Below are 14,049 nucleotides of genomic sequence, written 5' to 3'. Positions count from 1 at the left end.
TAACAAGCTTCCTTCTACCTCAACTCGCGCAAAGAAGATAACGAAATCAGTTGTGCATTTCATTTGTAAGGATTTGCGGCCGTATAGTGTGGTTGAAAATGCCGGCTTCAGGCATATGATGAATACTATGAAGCCGCGCTACGTGATCCCCACTCGCAGACACATAACGGACGTAGCAGTGCCCACAATTTACGAAGAGGTAAAGCTACATGTCAAAACACTGTTAATATGTAATCATTTATTAGTTATTAAAATATTTTAGACACTTAAGTTTCTAATAGTTTGGAGGCAAGAGAGTTTTTGGTCTAACAGTTTGGTGACAATGAATACCTCATATTAGAGCATTATGTTCCAGTTTTATGTTTACTTGATGAACTTTTTTTTGCTTAAATTTATTTTAGTTTTATAAATTGTTTATTTAATTTATATGTAACTTTAGTGGCATATACAATTTAGTTGAATGTTTAAGTGTTAAGTGTTTTATAACAATATGGACTTCAATCACACTGTGCCGTTCTAATATGTATTGTATCGCAATATATCGTGATTAATCGTATCGTGACCCATGCATCGTGATACGATACGTATCGTGAGGCCCTTGCCAATACACAGCCCTAGTGACAAGTCAGCGTAAAATAAAGCTAAGTGCATCAAATTATCAGATGTTCTGTGTTACATCCATAGTGTCAAACATAGAATGTGTAATAAGCAGAAATGTTTTAACAAAAGAAAAGTCATACTATTGGCATTATAACAGCCAGCTTCGTGAGCTAGTCACCTGGAATGATTTTCCATCAGTCTTGAAGGAGTTTACCTGTTTGTTAAACATGTGTTGGATTCCAGTAGTGTGTGCAAAGTTGTCAAGCTAAACTGTGGCTACTTTCAAGAAAAATTCCATGTGCTCTTTAATAGTGATGCTGGCTTGAGTATTATCACATAGAAAGAAAGTTTCATACAGTTGGTAAAATTAGTGTGAAAAGTAGTGTGAGCAGTACTTTTTCTTCTCTGAACCTCTCTCAGCGATTCTTATATGCTGTGTGAAACTCAATGCATCACCTTAAGTTTGTCACCTCATTCTTGCAAAGTGTTGCATGTGCGGCTGTGATTTCTGAACTTAACATGGCTGCTTTTTTTTTTTGTTTTGTTTTTCTGTTTCACTTTCATTTTTTTTTTCTTAAATGCAGCATGTCCAACCAAATCCACCTTAAATCCACCAGTCCAGTGTCAAGGAAAAATATTAAAACTGTAAGTTCAATTATTTTATAAATTTGATTAAACTTTGTAAAAAAAAAAAATTGGAAATAGTATTTTGGAAATGTACATACACGTAGAGCAAAAATATGTTATTTATAAGAGCCAAACAAGAGTTTATATAGCTGTGGAAAGCAAGGCCTCTTTAAACACATTCTCAAATACATCACTCATCAAGGCAAATAAAATAAATATATTAAAGATAAGTATTAGTAGAGACAACATTTAAGTGGATCTGATTTAAATTCCGTAGATCTGAATAATGACGTTTAAAAGTAGCAGCATATAAAGTACATACTAAACCATCTCAGAAAATGCAATTATTGAAATGACCCTGAAAACGGGTACTTTTCTGAAAAAAAATTCTGCCCTCAATGATTTTGTATCTTTTGCTATTATCTGATATGAACATATTTAAATGATGTGAGTGCTGCATTCAGGCTGAAGAGCATAAAGGCTTTATCTCATCCCTCTTTCAGTTAGATAAACCGAGTGGAACAAACAGCTGCTCACTAAAAGGTCACTTAGTGTGAGAGTGAAGTGCAGCTAGTTTGTCATCAACGACAGGCCCTACAAAAGCGCTTAATTATCTTAATGCATTGCTCACTATGGATCAGGATTTTCTCACTTCTTAAGGGCCTCAGAGATTAAGAAGGAAGGTATACGGTAGGTGCGTGAAAAGTGTGCGTCTGAGAGAAAGAGTGAAAAATTAGAGAAAAGAGACAGGATCAAAACAAAGAGAGAGTGAAATGATCCACTGAAAGGCAGATCATACCCATTTCTCAATATCCACATTTTTATAGTCCCCTTTTCCACTGAAAAGCACGTGCCTGGTGAAAAACAAATTTGCGTGGGCATAATGACACTCCTGGAAAAGCTTCAGCGTTTAGCTTGCGTGCTAGCAGCTACCAGCTTCATCATTGATGGTACAAGGTGCCAAGTTCAATTATGAACTCATTCATTTCATTTCATATTTGGTGTTGTTTGTGATATGTGAATACTGCACCCACTGCTCTCAGAAAGCTACTATCTGAGAATAAAACACCACCCAGTGGGATTGGGTAGGGACTTCCTCCTATGCTTTAGATCACTTGCAACTGAGACGCCTTTATAAAAATAAAAAGCCAAAACAAACAAACAAACAAAAAAACTAAAATAACTGTTAGTGAGAACACAAGAACACAATGCTTTTGATCTAGCACTGTAAAACCCAAACCCACAAAATGAATCAGTAGCTCACTACTGATAGATAGAATTTTTTTTATGGACTGCAAAGAACTGTAGGTCCAACAAAAAAAAATAAAACATTGCTAGAGAGTTTAATTCAGTCGACATTGCTGTCAGTTCATTTACGCATTTTAAGGCACACAACTCATTCACTACGAAACACAAAACAAAGAGCTGTTGACTGGCCCTTCTACGGGAATGTGAAGTGAAAGGGAAGGCCAGCGGCCTCTATTGTGTCGCCCCGTTCCCTTTAGACAAAAGGCCAAGTCTGAGGTCTTCTAGTCGCTCAGCAGTCTACAATTCATTTTCTGTTCCAAGTGGTGCAGACACACTAACCCCTCGGCCTGGCCAGACACACAGCACACCCCCACTCAGCACAAAGTCAAAACCAAGAGCATCAACCCTGCCCCCTCATCTGTGTGAGCAAAAGGGTTTAATAGAACTTCACACCCACATCTCAACTAATTAAATAAATTGTTTAAGGGCTACATAAAACTTAATTTAAATATATGTATGTATTCACTGCATTAAAAGGTCACAGACTGTAAAAGTCACTTTTTTTCTTGCCTTCTATTAAGACTTATCAGGCGCAGGCCATTGTACTTAATAAAGGCAGAACTGAAAGTGAGTGGAGAGAAATGTAGGGATGTGTGTTTGACCAGTCCCCTCATTGTTTTCCGCTGTACACCAGCAGCCAATGAGGTTTCTATCCACAGCTCAACCAGTCACACTTTCTCATCTGTGCTGCGGTGTTCAAATTTACTAACCGCTGACCACGCATTCTTCACGTGACCACGCGTGCTGCTGCAAGTTGTTTGAAATTCAGGCTTTAGAAGGGGTGAAAAAACACTGCATTAGATCCACCTGGAGTCCCTGACCTCGGTAAACTCAGAGCTGCTGGTCATTTCATAAGCTGGACCCTCTGCTTAGTGTTTCACAGCCACATTAATGCAAGCAGCCATTCTTTTCTTTTTCTTTCTCTCCTCACCTCCCCCTCTCTCTATCTTAGAGGTGCATAAACATACCCTGAGATCCTGCCATTCTGCATTTCTGTTGCAGCTGCACTAATGTTCATGATTTGTAACCTCTTCCTCTCCCTCCCCTAACCTCCAGCTCACAGGCTAAACCATAAACCAAAGAGTGACCCACGCCCTCCCCAGGGCCTACGCTGCATTCCTGGCCTCTGAGCAACCAGGCCACAAGGCACGCAAACACGTAATGTGTAAATTGTGTGTGTGTTGCGCGTGTACCCTTTTGTTCCATGCAAACCACACATTTCAACAATAATTTTTCTGCCATTGTTAAATTCCCGTGCGTGAAAGCAAAGCAAACAAATCACCAGGTACACCAGCTTTGGTCATGGATTGTGTTTGCGGGTGACAAAGAAAAGGAAAAGGTTAGCATTCGATTTTTGTACCGTTTGTACTTACATAGAGATAATCACCATGAGTCCAAAAACTACAAACAACAACAACAACACAAAAAAAGTACAAAAAGCACTAGATGGAAAGATGAAAAATGTGTCCATAAGTGTGTGAAAAACAGATAAGGTAGAACACCTAAAAAAAAAGCATTACACTTTCGCTGTCTCTCACATTGCCAAAAATGTAATTATACTCCATTGAAAACACAAGTGAAGTCATAAGGCCAAGAGCAGAGCATTATATAAAGTGGCTTGGGCTGACAAACAAGTGTTAAAAAAAATATATATATATATATTGTGATGATTTCAAGTCACAACTAACAGTTAGATCTAGCCGAATAATCTGATTAGACAAGATGTATTCATTGAGCGTTTATAATAGATCATAACAGCACTATTACATTTACTTATATACATCACTGCCCAGTACTGGAAAAAGGGGAGAGCAGCTGCCTACCAAAAACCACATTCAACACCAACACAATCACTTTTACTTAGAAAAGGGTGATTCCATCTCAAATCAACCAGTGGGTTCCACCACATGATCACAGATTTTGCTGATTTTTTCACCAATTGTTGGTATTGGCATGAAAATAAAAACCCCAAATTTTTTTGTCCCAACTCCCGCTCGTTAAAAAATGGCAGCCATCTTGATTTTTGGCCTCAACGCGCTTCGAGACGTGCCACGCCCCTTTTTGAAATCCTCTTTTTCTAGATAACTCACTTGCTGTATGTCATATGGAGATGAAACTGGGTATATTTATGTAATTTGTCATGTAGATTCAGATTCTATCTCTTGTGGTTATGGAGATATTTCTGAAAAACCATTTTTTGGGGGTACCCCTTTTCGACCCCCCAGAACCCAAGGTCTGCATGTATATATGTCACTCAAAAAAATAGGGGTTACTTCACATCACCTCATCTTGAAAATAAATAAAAACCAGAGTTGTGTTATGCCTTGTTTTATAGAAATCTTTAAAAATGAATTGTCCAGGTTTTGCAACATTTTATGATTTGCCATACAGAAATGTACTGCAATATCTATAGAATACTTAATGCATACTTATAAAATCTGCTCCTTTCAAAGTAAAAGTAACCTTAAATTCTTCTGTAATGCATATCTAGTCAAAGACTGTTTCTCTTGGAGTTCTTTTAAATAAACAGCTTGGGCCTTGGCTGTATAGTGATGAGCTGTGCAGGAGTCACATTTTTCACAAAGTCTCATAATAAAATCAGACACAAAGACATGTCAGAAATTTTGCCATGGCTTTCATGATTCCACTGCTTGAACTGAACAGTGTCATCTGGGTCCAAATCAGCATTTTCAAATATACCATCAAGATTAGGGCTGGGCCATATTATACCTTTCACGGTAATACCAGTACAATGTTAGGCAATAATAAGAAAATGAAATATCGCGATTGAATAGGGGTAAAAGGCACATGCGCAGTGCCTTTGTTTTCATACATTTTTATGGGGAAAAAAGCATGGCGGCGGCGGAGAATGAGAAGGGCGAAAGCGGATCGTTGATGAACCAGAATTGGTTTGTAAAAATGGTGCAACTTCAGTAGTGTGGAACTGGTTTGGTTTTCGCCAGTCAGATACCCAACAAAGCACAATTTTTTGTAGAACATAACATGCAAGCGGGTCGTCGTGGCGAAGGGAGGAAACACCACAAACCTTTTTTATAATTTAAAGCAGAAGCACTTGTTTGAGTACAACAAAGCTGTTAAAGTACGTGAAAAACATTCACGTGAGCCGTAGCATAATTTATCCATTTTTGGGGTTGCTTGTTTTGTTTTTACTCAAGAGTTTTGAGTTTTATTATTTGACCTATTTATTTACCACACTGCAGTTTTATGTTGCAAAGCAACTCTTTTTAAGTTTTGTGTATATTATACATGGTTATGCTCAGGATATGTCAGCCCATTTCCACTGGAAATGCCTTTTGGTTAAATTGTCAGCAAGGAATTTGCATTTGCACAGTTAAAATTTTATATAGCTTTAATGCACATACAAGCAGCTGCTAGTTAATAGAAAATAAGTTGATGGGGTTTTTTTTGCACTAATAAAGTTTTGGAATTGTAAAGTATTTTGTCTCGTGTCAATCATATAGTCAATTATATCGTTATCGCAAATGTTAAAATATATATCGTGATAAATATTTTTGGCCATATTGCCCTTCCCTAATTAAGATAATTAGATAGTTTTGATTGGGGGCCACTGCTCACGCCTGTGCAACATATAGTCACGAGAATCCAAAGAACAGACAAGTTTTGCCATTAAGTCTTTGTAATCAGATTGTGATTAAGACACAATGAATGAAACACACTCAATTAGTACGAAGAAAAAGATGATGCAATCATCCTCAAGTTCCTTGAGTGCGAGGTCACTCATGGAGTTGGTTGGAGATAAATCAACTTTCTGATCAGTATGAACCTGAATGGTTCAGTTACATGATACTGTTTGACAGTGATACATGTATCTTACATGTACCACCATAAAATAACACATTTACTGGTACATAAGGCCTATTGTGTAGATCCATGTACATTCTCTGTATATAAAATGTGTATCAAATCGTAAAACATTTGCAAAACCTGGACAATTCATTTTTGATGATTTCTATAAAACAGGGCATAACACACGTCTGGTTTTTATTTATTTTCAAGATAAGGTGATGTGAAGTAACCCCTATTTTTTTGAGTAACATATATACATGCAAACCTTGGGTTCTGGGGGGTCGAAAAGGGGTACCCCCCAAAAATGGTTTTTCAGAAATATCTCCATAACCACAGGAGATAGCCAAATTCTGATTACGGAATCTGAATCTACATAAAAAATTACATAAATATACCCAGTTTCACCTCCATATGACATACAGCAAGTGAGTTATCTAGGAAAAGAGGATTTCAAAAAGGGGCGTGACATGTCTTAAAGCACTTTGAGGCCAAAAATTAAAATGGCTGCCATTTTTTAACGAGTGGGAGTTGGGACAAAAAAATTGGGTTTTTTTATTTTCATGGCAATATCAACAATTGGTGAAAAAATCAGCAAAATCTGAGAGGTGATGGTGGAAAATTTCTCTTCCACTGGTTCATTTGAGATGGAATCACCCAAAACCATCTGATAACTTTGTCATCATAAACAACACTCTGTCTCCATAGTTACTGCTTCTAGGTAATTATAAATTGCCTCTGAACCATCTGTGTTCAATAACGAGATTGTTCAATGAATAAACACGCGCCGTTTCATCACAACTATCTTACACTTATGCTTCACAGACTGCCCCTGTTATTAAATCCAGCCCTTCTGTGATATCGTGTGTTCCTGCACTTTTAAACACTGTCCATAATGAAAGTCCTTGGATGTTAATTAAAATTTACATTTAATTTAGCTGTCTTAAATTGATTAAATGATGTTAGGTATTTAATTTTTTCCCCCCTAGCTTTCAAACCAAGCCTGTGCCATGCTAACTAGCTAGTGAGAAGGTCCTACTGTAGCTACATAGGGCACTGATGTATGCCTTCTGCCTTAGAAGGCGCACACATCATTATCATTATTTCACTTTTTAATCAGAATAACTATTCAGAGGGTCTCAATGTCACTTGTTAGGTGAGCACTGAGGTTTGGATGGCAGCATTCAACCCTTGTTTAACCGCAACAGAGTTTGTTTAAATCGAACCAAAACATGTCAAGCGTGAACACTCCCTAAAAGTGTTAATTACGCTAACTACAAGTCGTCAGCTTAATACTGGTTTCTCCAGTCGTGGAAGGATACGTGTTGAAGGAGCAAAATAGCTAATTCGATAAACAAACACATAGTAATCTGATGACAATAAATTGTGTTTGTGGAAATGTTGTATGAAAGCAATATCACACTCAAGGTTTTGCTGTTATGCTGAACATCATCACGCCTGTGATATCTTTGGCACTTGGGCTGTGCCCTTGTGCCCACGACCTCATCACGTCCATACTATTATTCAGCACAACATAAGCACTCGAGCTCGTTTGATGATGCAAGTAAAGTAACACAGTGTGCCACAGAGTGCTTACTGACAGTCACTAATGAAATTAGAGACAAACTGCTTTTATTGGCACATTTTTAAAAAGTGTAAAACAGTTTTTTTGCATTTGTGGTCAGTGACATTTCCCCATCCTTAGTATCATTCAACACACTTTTCTCACACCCACACAAAAATGTAACTTTAGGCACCAACATGTCTCAGTGAATTCGGTTCAATTTAATTACGCCGCATGAGTCATTACTGGGGATTCCCAATAAGCTTTCTCTACCTATTTTCTCAGCCTAAACAGTCTGCCTGGCCTCTGACTAAGCAACTTCTGACACACATTGTATTGGACAAGTGTGAACAAGAAAAAGTATATTGAGGTTCAAGATACAGATGTGCAGCTTTTACAAATACATGTGTGCTGATCGTGATTTTTTTTTATTTATTTTTTTTTTATCTGACTGACTTAAGCTTCTAGATTAACTTTGCTGCAAAACTTAACAAATGATGCTGCAGAGTTTGGGAAACTTATTTATAGAGTGAGCAATTCCGTCTTTTGTTTTAAGTTCTTTTGGACTGATTATGGTGTTTGTGTATTGAATCTCCACCCATGCTTCATATTATGACCGCATTAATGCTGTTCTTTGTTATGGCACACTTCTGCCTGAAAAAAGAAATACAAAGCTGAAGAGTAGGGTTTACAAGAGATGGAAAGAAATGGTTTCTTTGTACCAGTCTGTTAAAAAAAAACAAAAAAAAAAAACTACTCATCAAGCTTGCACATGGTTGTAAAACAAGTCTGTTCATAAATTGTTTAGATCATTAATTCATGCAGTACAAAATTATAAAACGAACAGGTGGAGCACCACCTGATGTGACTTGGACTCGAGTCAGACTCGAGTCATGAATTTGATGACTTTAGACTCGACTTGACAAAATATAAAAAGACTTGCAACTCGACTTGGACTTTAAAATAAATAAGACTTTCACTTGGACTTGCGCCTATTGACTTGTAAAGACTTGCTACTTCCCATAAAAAGCCCAAAGATAAAAAAATATGTTAACACGGACCGCTCTATCTCTGTTTGTGTGTCTGTGCGCGTGTGTGTGACAGAGAGCATGCGCGCATTCGGCACGACATCCAATCAAAATACCGTAGATTCTTTTGATTCGACAGCGTCCAACATGACAACAACGTGATACATGGTTGCCAGGGTAGCGGTTTTCCCGCACAATTGGGATATTTTAGAAAAGGAGTTGCGGGAAAAAATACGGAGTTGCGGTTTTTTGGGCTACATTTATAATGTACCGCGGACGCAAAAAATAAGTAAAATAAAATAATTGTGGACAAAGATAAAAGGGAAACTTTTATTAGTGGGTGTTGATCCCCGGGAATGAATACTTGGCAACAAACGCTGCTGCTCGCGAGACGCGAGTAGGCGCGCGCGCCACATGTGCTTTTGACATCACAAATCAAGCATCATCACGTCACTCCATGAGAGCGTTGTAGTCAGAAGCGTCGGTTCGGTTGTCTGTGGATGAACAAGCAGCATTCTAAAATGTCAGGTAAATGGGGAAAGTATGGAAAGAAGTATCGCAAAGAATGGAAGACAGAGAAAGGATTAAAGGAGTGGATTCGAAGTGTTCCAAATGATGATAGAAAAGCGTTCTGCAAATATTGCAAATGTGAAGTAAGAGCTCACCACGGTGATCTGGTAGCTCATGCTGCGACTGAAAATCATTAAAAAAATGCGCCTCCTTTCTCAAATGCCAGAACATTATTTGACACAGGCAGTTCCTTTCTAAGAAATAATGCACCTGTGAAAGAGGCAGAGTTGAAGCTGGCTGCCCATGTTGCTTGTCACTCAAGCACTTACACTGTTGACCACTTAGGAAGTGTTGTGGAAGAAATTTCGAAAAAAGGCATTAGTTTACATCGAACGAAATGCACAGCACTAATTAATTCAGTGATAGGACCAGTAGTACATGAAGACCTTTTGGAGGATCTAGGAAATGGACTATACTCTCTCATTGTTGTACAAGTTAAGTTAAGTACAAGTTAGTACTTCTGACTAGGGTCAGAAAATATCAGAGAGGACATGTTCTTATTTGACCTTTATTGTATGAGATTGTGTATTAAAAAAACACAGTGTGTGATATTAAGAATTTGGGTAAGACAAAAGGCCAATACTTTAAACTTAAAATTATATAAATTTATTTTAAGGCTCGTTGTCTAATCTGATTGGACACTGAAAAATTGGGCTAGTTTTCAATCCATTTTTGTGGATTTTGAGTTGTCATTGGGCTGGAAATATTTCTGGGACCTGGCACCCTTGAAAGTGAACGCGCCAGTTTGCGAAATGATAACGAAGGTAGTTTCGTTTGGCTATAACAATTACGAGGTGGTCAACAAAAGACGAATTGCACTATCGAAGATTACAGACGGAGATGCCACAACTTCCAACTTTGTTCGACACTTGAGGTAAGTTTTGAATGAATGTCAAGACTACCTTATCAGCTAAGTAATTTACTAGCTGCATGTTTATATCAATGACACTGTACATTTCCTTAACATCATCTTTCAAACACTGTAATCTGCAAACCCCTGCTGGTTCATACTAAGCGGGATTTTGAAAGCCGGATTGTTTGTAAGAGGTAGCCTACGTGAGTGTATCACACAAGTGCAAAGTTCTTCAATGTTATGTGAAGAAAACAACGTTGTTGTTTGTATGAAGTAGCCTACTTCATTGAGAATATGTGCTACCATTTTACATTGCTACTAGCATTTACTAACATTTGTATTTTTATGTATCTGAGCAATGTTCTTTTATAAAAAAATAAAAAAAAAGTTTGTTTAATAAATACAGATCTTACCTTACATAATCAGTATAAATTTTATTTTTCTGCTAAAAAGACTTGAAAAGACTCGAAAGTCAAACCGTAGGACTTTGGACTTGACTTGAGACTTGTTGGGACTTGACTCGGGACTTGCCTGTCTTGACTCGGGACTTGACTCAGGACTTGAGGGCAATGAATTGAGACTTACTTGGGACTTGCCAAACAATGACTTTGTCCCACCTCTGGTTCACACTACATAAATGTACCAGACGTTGGGGTCAGGTTATACTTTGCTACAGTTCCTAGTGTAAAAGCACCTCTAGACTAAGATTACATTTACACAACAGACAAAACCTGGCACGGATTTGTTTGGCTGTTCACACTGGGTTTTCAATGCGGCCTATTTATGACATTGTTCTGAAGAGGTCATGCTCCAAAACTGACCCACATGGACAAAAGAACAATATGTAAAGCGATACAATCAAACTCTTCTCTCACAGCCACATCCAGACATTCCTTCTCAGATGTCGTCAAACATGGATAGTAGAATGTGTTTTCTAATACAGTTTTCTACATCAACATAGTTTTAACAGTTTATAAGGTCTGTTACTTCACTTAGTAGTCACTAAAATCGTCCTTGACTTTACTTTCTCCTCCATCTTTCCTTCCTGGTAGCATGAAATTATACAGAATGTTAACTTGAACTGACATGAAAGTCACAAAAACTTTAATCTGCCTGTTCATATACTATCTTCCCTGCCCCATCAGAAATGTCTCTACCGAGCTCAAAACAAAGTCGATCACAACCGGAGCCGATGTGACGTTGACTCATCACAACTGAAATAATTAGCCTTGTGTAAACTGATCAAGAAAAGGTCTTATTTATTTTACCTTTATTTTGAATTAATCTCTGCGACTTTAAACAAATCAGGCACTAGAATACAAATATGACATTTGCAAAAAAAATGTGTGGAACCAGTAAAAATGTACAGAATGCAGTCAACTGATATACCCACTTGATTTTCTTGAATATTCTGTTGCTGTGTCAGATTATCTGATATACAGTATGTCAGAGGTATTGTATCACAGTTATTTCAAAAGATTCAGCCTTTAGCCTTTATTTTTCATGTATACGTTACTGCAAAGTAAAATTGGTTATTCTTCACATATCCCAGCGTTTTATGTTAATAGGCTGGGGTGAGCGTGTAGGGTGCGCAATTATATGGTGCCCCTGAGCAGACAGGGTTAAGGGCTTTGCTTAAAGTTCCAACAGCAGCAACGTGACGGAGCTGGGACTCGAACTGTCTACCTTCCGATTAGTAACTCAGAGCCCTTATCCACCGCCCAGTCTTCTTTGTTTTTGTTTTCATGTTAGTGACCTGTATTTTAATTAAGCTCATAATTATAGAAAGGGATTTTTTTGTTTTTTATTTATATTTAGTTGGTAGTTTATATTTAGTTTAGTTAGTAGTTTAAAAGTTTTTTTAAACAAATAAATTTGACCATGCAAGTAAAAAATAAATAAATAAATAAATAAATAAATCTATAAATTGGCCCATTATTAAAATAATCTTTAATGCTAATCCTGTTTACTATAGCGGCATGCCTGTGTCTTTCAGTCACACCACCCTAACAGCTTCTGACAACAATAAGTTGATCAATCCGTCTATATAATAGCACTGTAAGACTGCAGAGTATGGGTAACAATTTCTTAGGATCTTAAGAATGTGCACAGTGTACTACATAAACAAGAGTGATAATGCCAGCATAGAATTCCCTTTTTTAACAAATTATTTTTTAAACACTGGTTCAGTGAAGCAGCAGATCTGGTTATGATTTTACTGCTAAAAGTTTTTTGCTCCTAAACTTCTCAGTGAGCAGACCAATGACATCATACCAGTCACTCTCTGACATTGAGCAAACTGTTGCATTCCTCCCTTTGTGACACTTTCCCTGGTTTGTCTTGTACCTTTTCTCAATTGTTATTTGCTTTTTGGGGGGGTTTCTCCCTTCGGTTTTAAGTGGTATTTACTGTAAAGCGTAATCAGGTAACAAATGAAAGCTGAAATTCAAATTTATCATCTTTATATTTCGATGTCAGTGTCCTTAAACAGAAGCAAAAAACTGGCCTTGTTATTCCAATACTTTCAGAGGTCACTGTAGCAGAGATGGGAAAAAATTTTTTTTGACATCAACAACCTTTTTTTTGCATGTTTAAACTTAAACTTCATGGGTGTTTGACAGATCTCACTACTGCAAATCTCACAATGTGCTATAGCGCTAATGAGTACTTGGTAGCAGAATTATTTTTGGAGGATCAGGATCACGCAGATAGGATACTGGTGAAAGCAGTAAGCTTTGATACAACTCTCCTGTTAGCACATGTTGGCAAATCATGGTTTTAGACAAAGAAAATAAAGACACTAGGCAGAATAATTTATCATCACAAAGCCAACATTTTTACTGACTACAGTCGTGGCCAAATGTTTTGAGAATGACACAAATATTAGTTTTGCCAAAGTTTGCTGCTAAACTGCTTTTAGATCTTTGTTTCAGTTGTTTCTGTGATGTACTGATATATAATTACAAGCACTTCATACCTTTCAAAGGCTTTTATCGACAATTATATGACATTTATGCAGGACCTCTGCAATTCGACTGGGCATGCTCTCAATCAACTTCTGGGCCAAATCCTGACTGATAGCAACCCATTCTTTCATAATCACTTCTTGGAGTTTGTCAGAATTAGTGGGTTTTTGTTTGTCCACCCGCCTCTTGAGGATTGACCACAAGTTCTCAGTGGGATTAGGATCTGGAGAGTTTCCAGCCCATGGACCCAAAATTTCAACGTTTTGGTCCCCGAACCACTTAGTTAACACTTTTGCCTTATGGCACGATGCTCTATCAAGCTGGAAAATGCATTGTTCTTCACCAAACTGTTGTTGGATTGTTGAAAGAGGTTGCTGTTGGAGGGTGTTTTGGTACCATTCTTTATTTATGGCTGTGTTTTGGGGCAAAATTGTGAGTGAGCCCACTCCCTTGGATGAGAAGCAACCCCACACATGAATGGCCTCAGAATGCTTTACTGTTGGCATGACACAGGACTTCTCCGGGCAAGCCTTTTTCCAGATGCCCCAAACAATCGGAAAGAGGCTTCATCGCAGAATATGACTTTGCCCCAGTCCTCAGCAGTCCATTCACCATACTTTCTGCAGAAGATCAATCTGTCCTTCTTTGCTGCAATTCTTGACACCAGGCCATCTTTCAAAAGTCTTAACCTCACTGTGCGTGCAGTTG

General features: G+C 37.8%; 1 protein-coding gene across 1 annotated transcript in view; it reads right to left on the bottom strand.

Annotated features, from left to right (window-relative positions):
• Positions 1–14,049, bottom strand: part of smad3b (SMAD family member 3b) — a 30,233-nt gene that overhangs the window by 11,964 nt on the left and 4,220 nt on the right. The window lies entirely within an intron of this gene.

Source organism: Clarias gariepinus, chromosome 7 (assembly GCF_024256425.1).
Source record: "Clarias gariepinus isolate MV-2021 ecotype Netherlands chromosome 7, CGAR_prim_01v2, whole genome shotgun sequence".
Taxonomy (NCBI): Eukaryota; Metazoa; Chordata; class Actinopteri; order Siluriformes; family Clariidae; genus Clarias; species Clarias gariepinus.
This window is presented reverse-complemented; position numbering and strand designations above follow the sequence as displayed.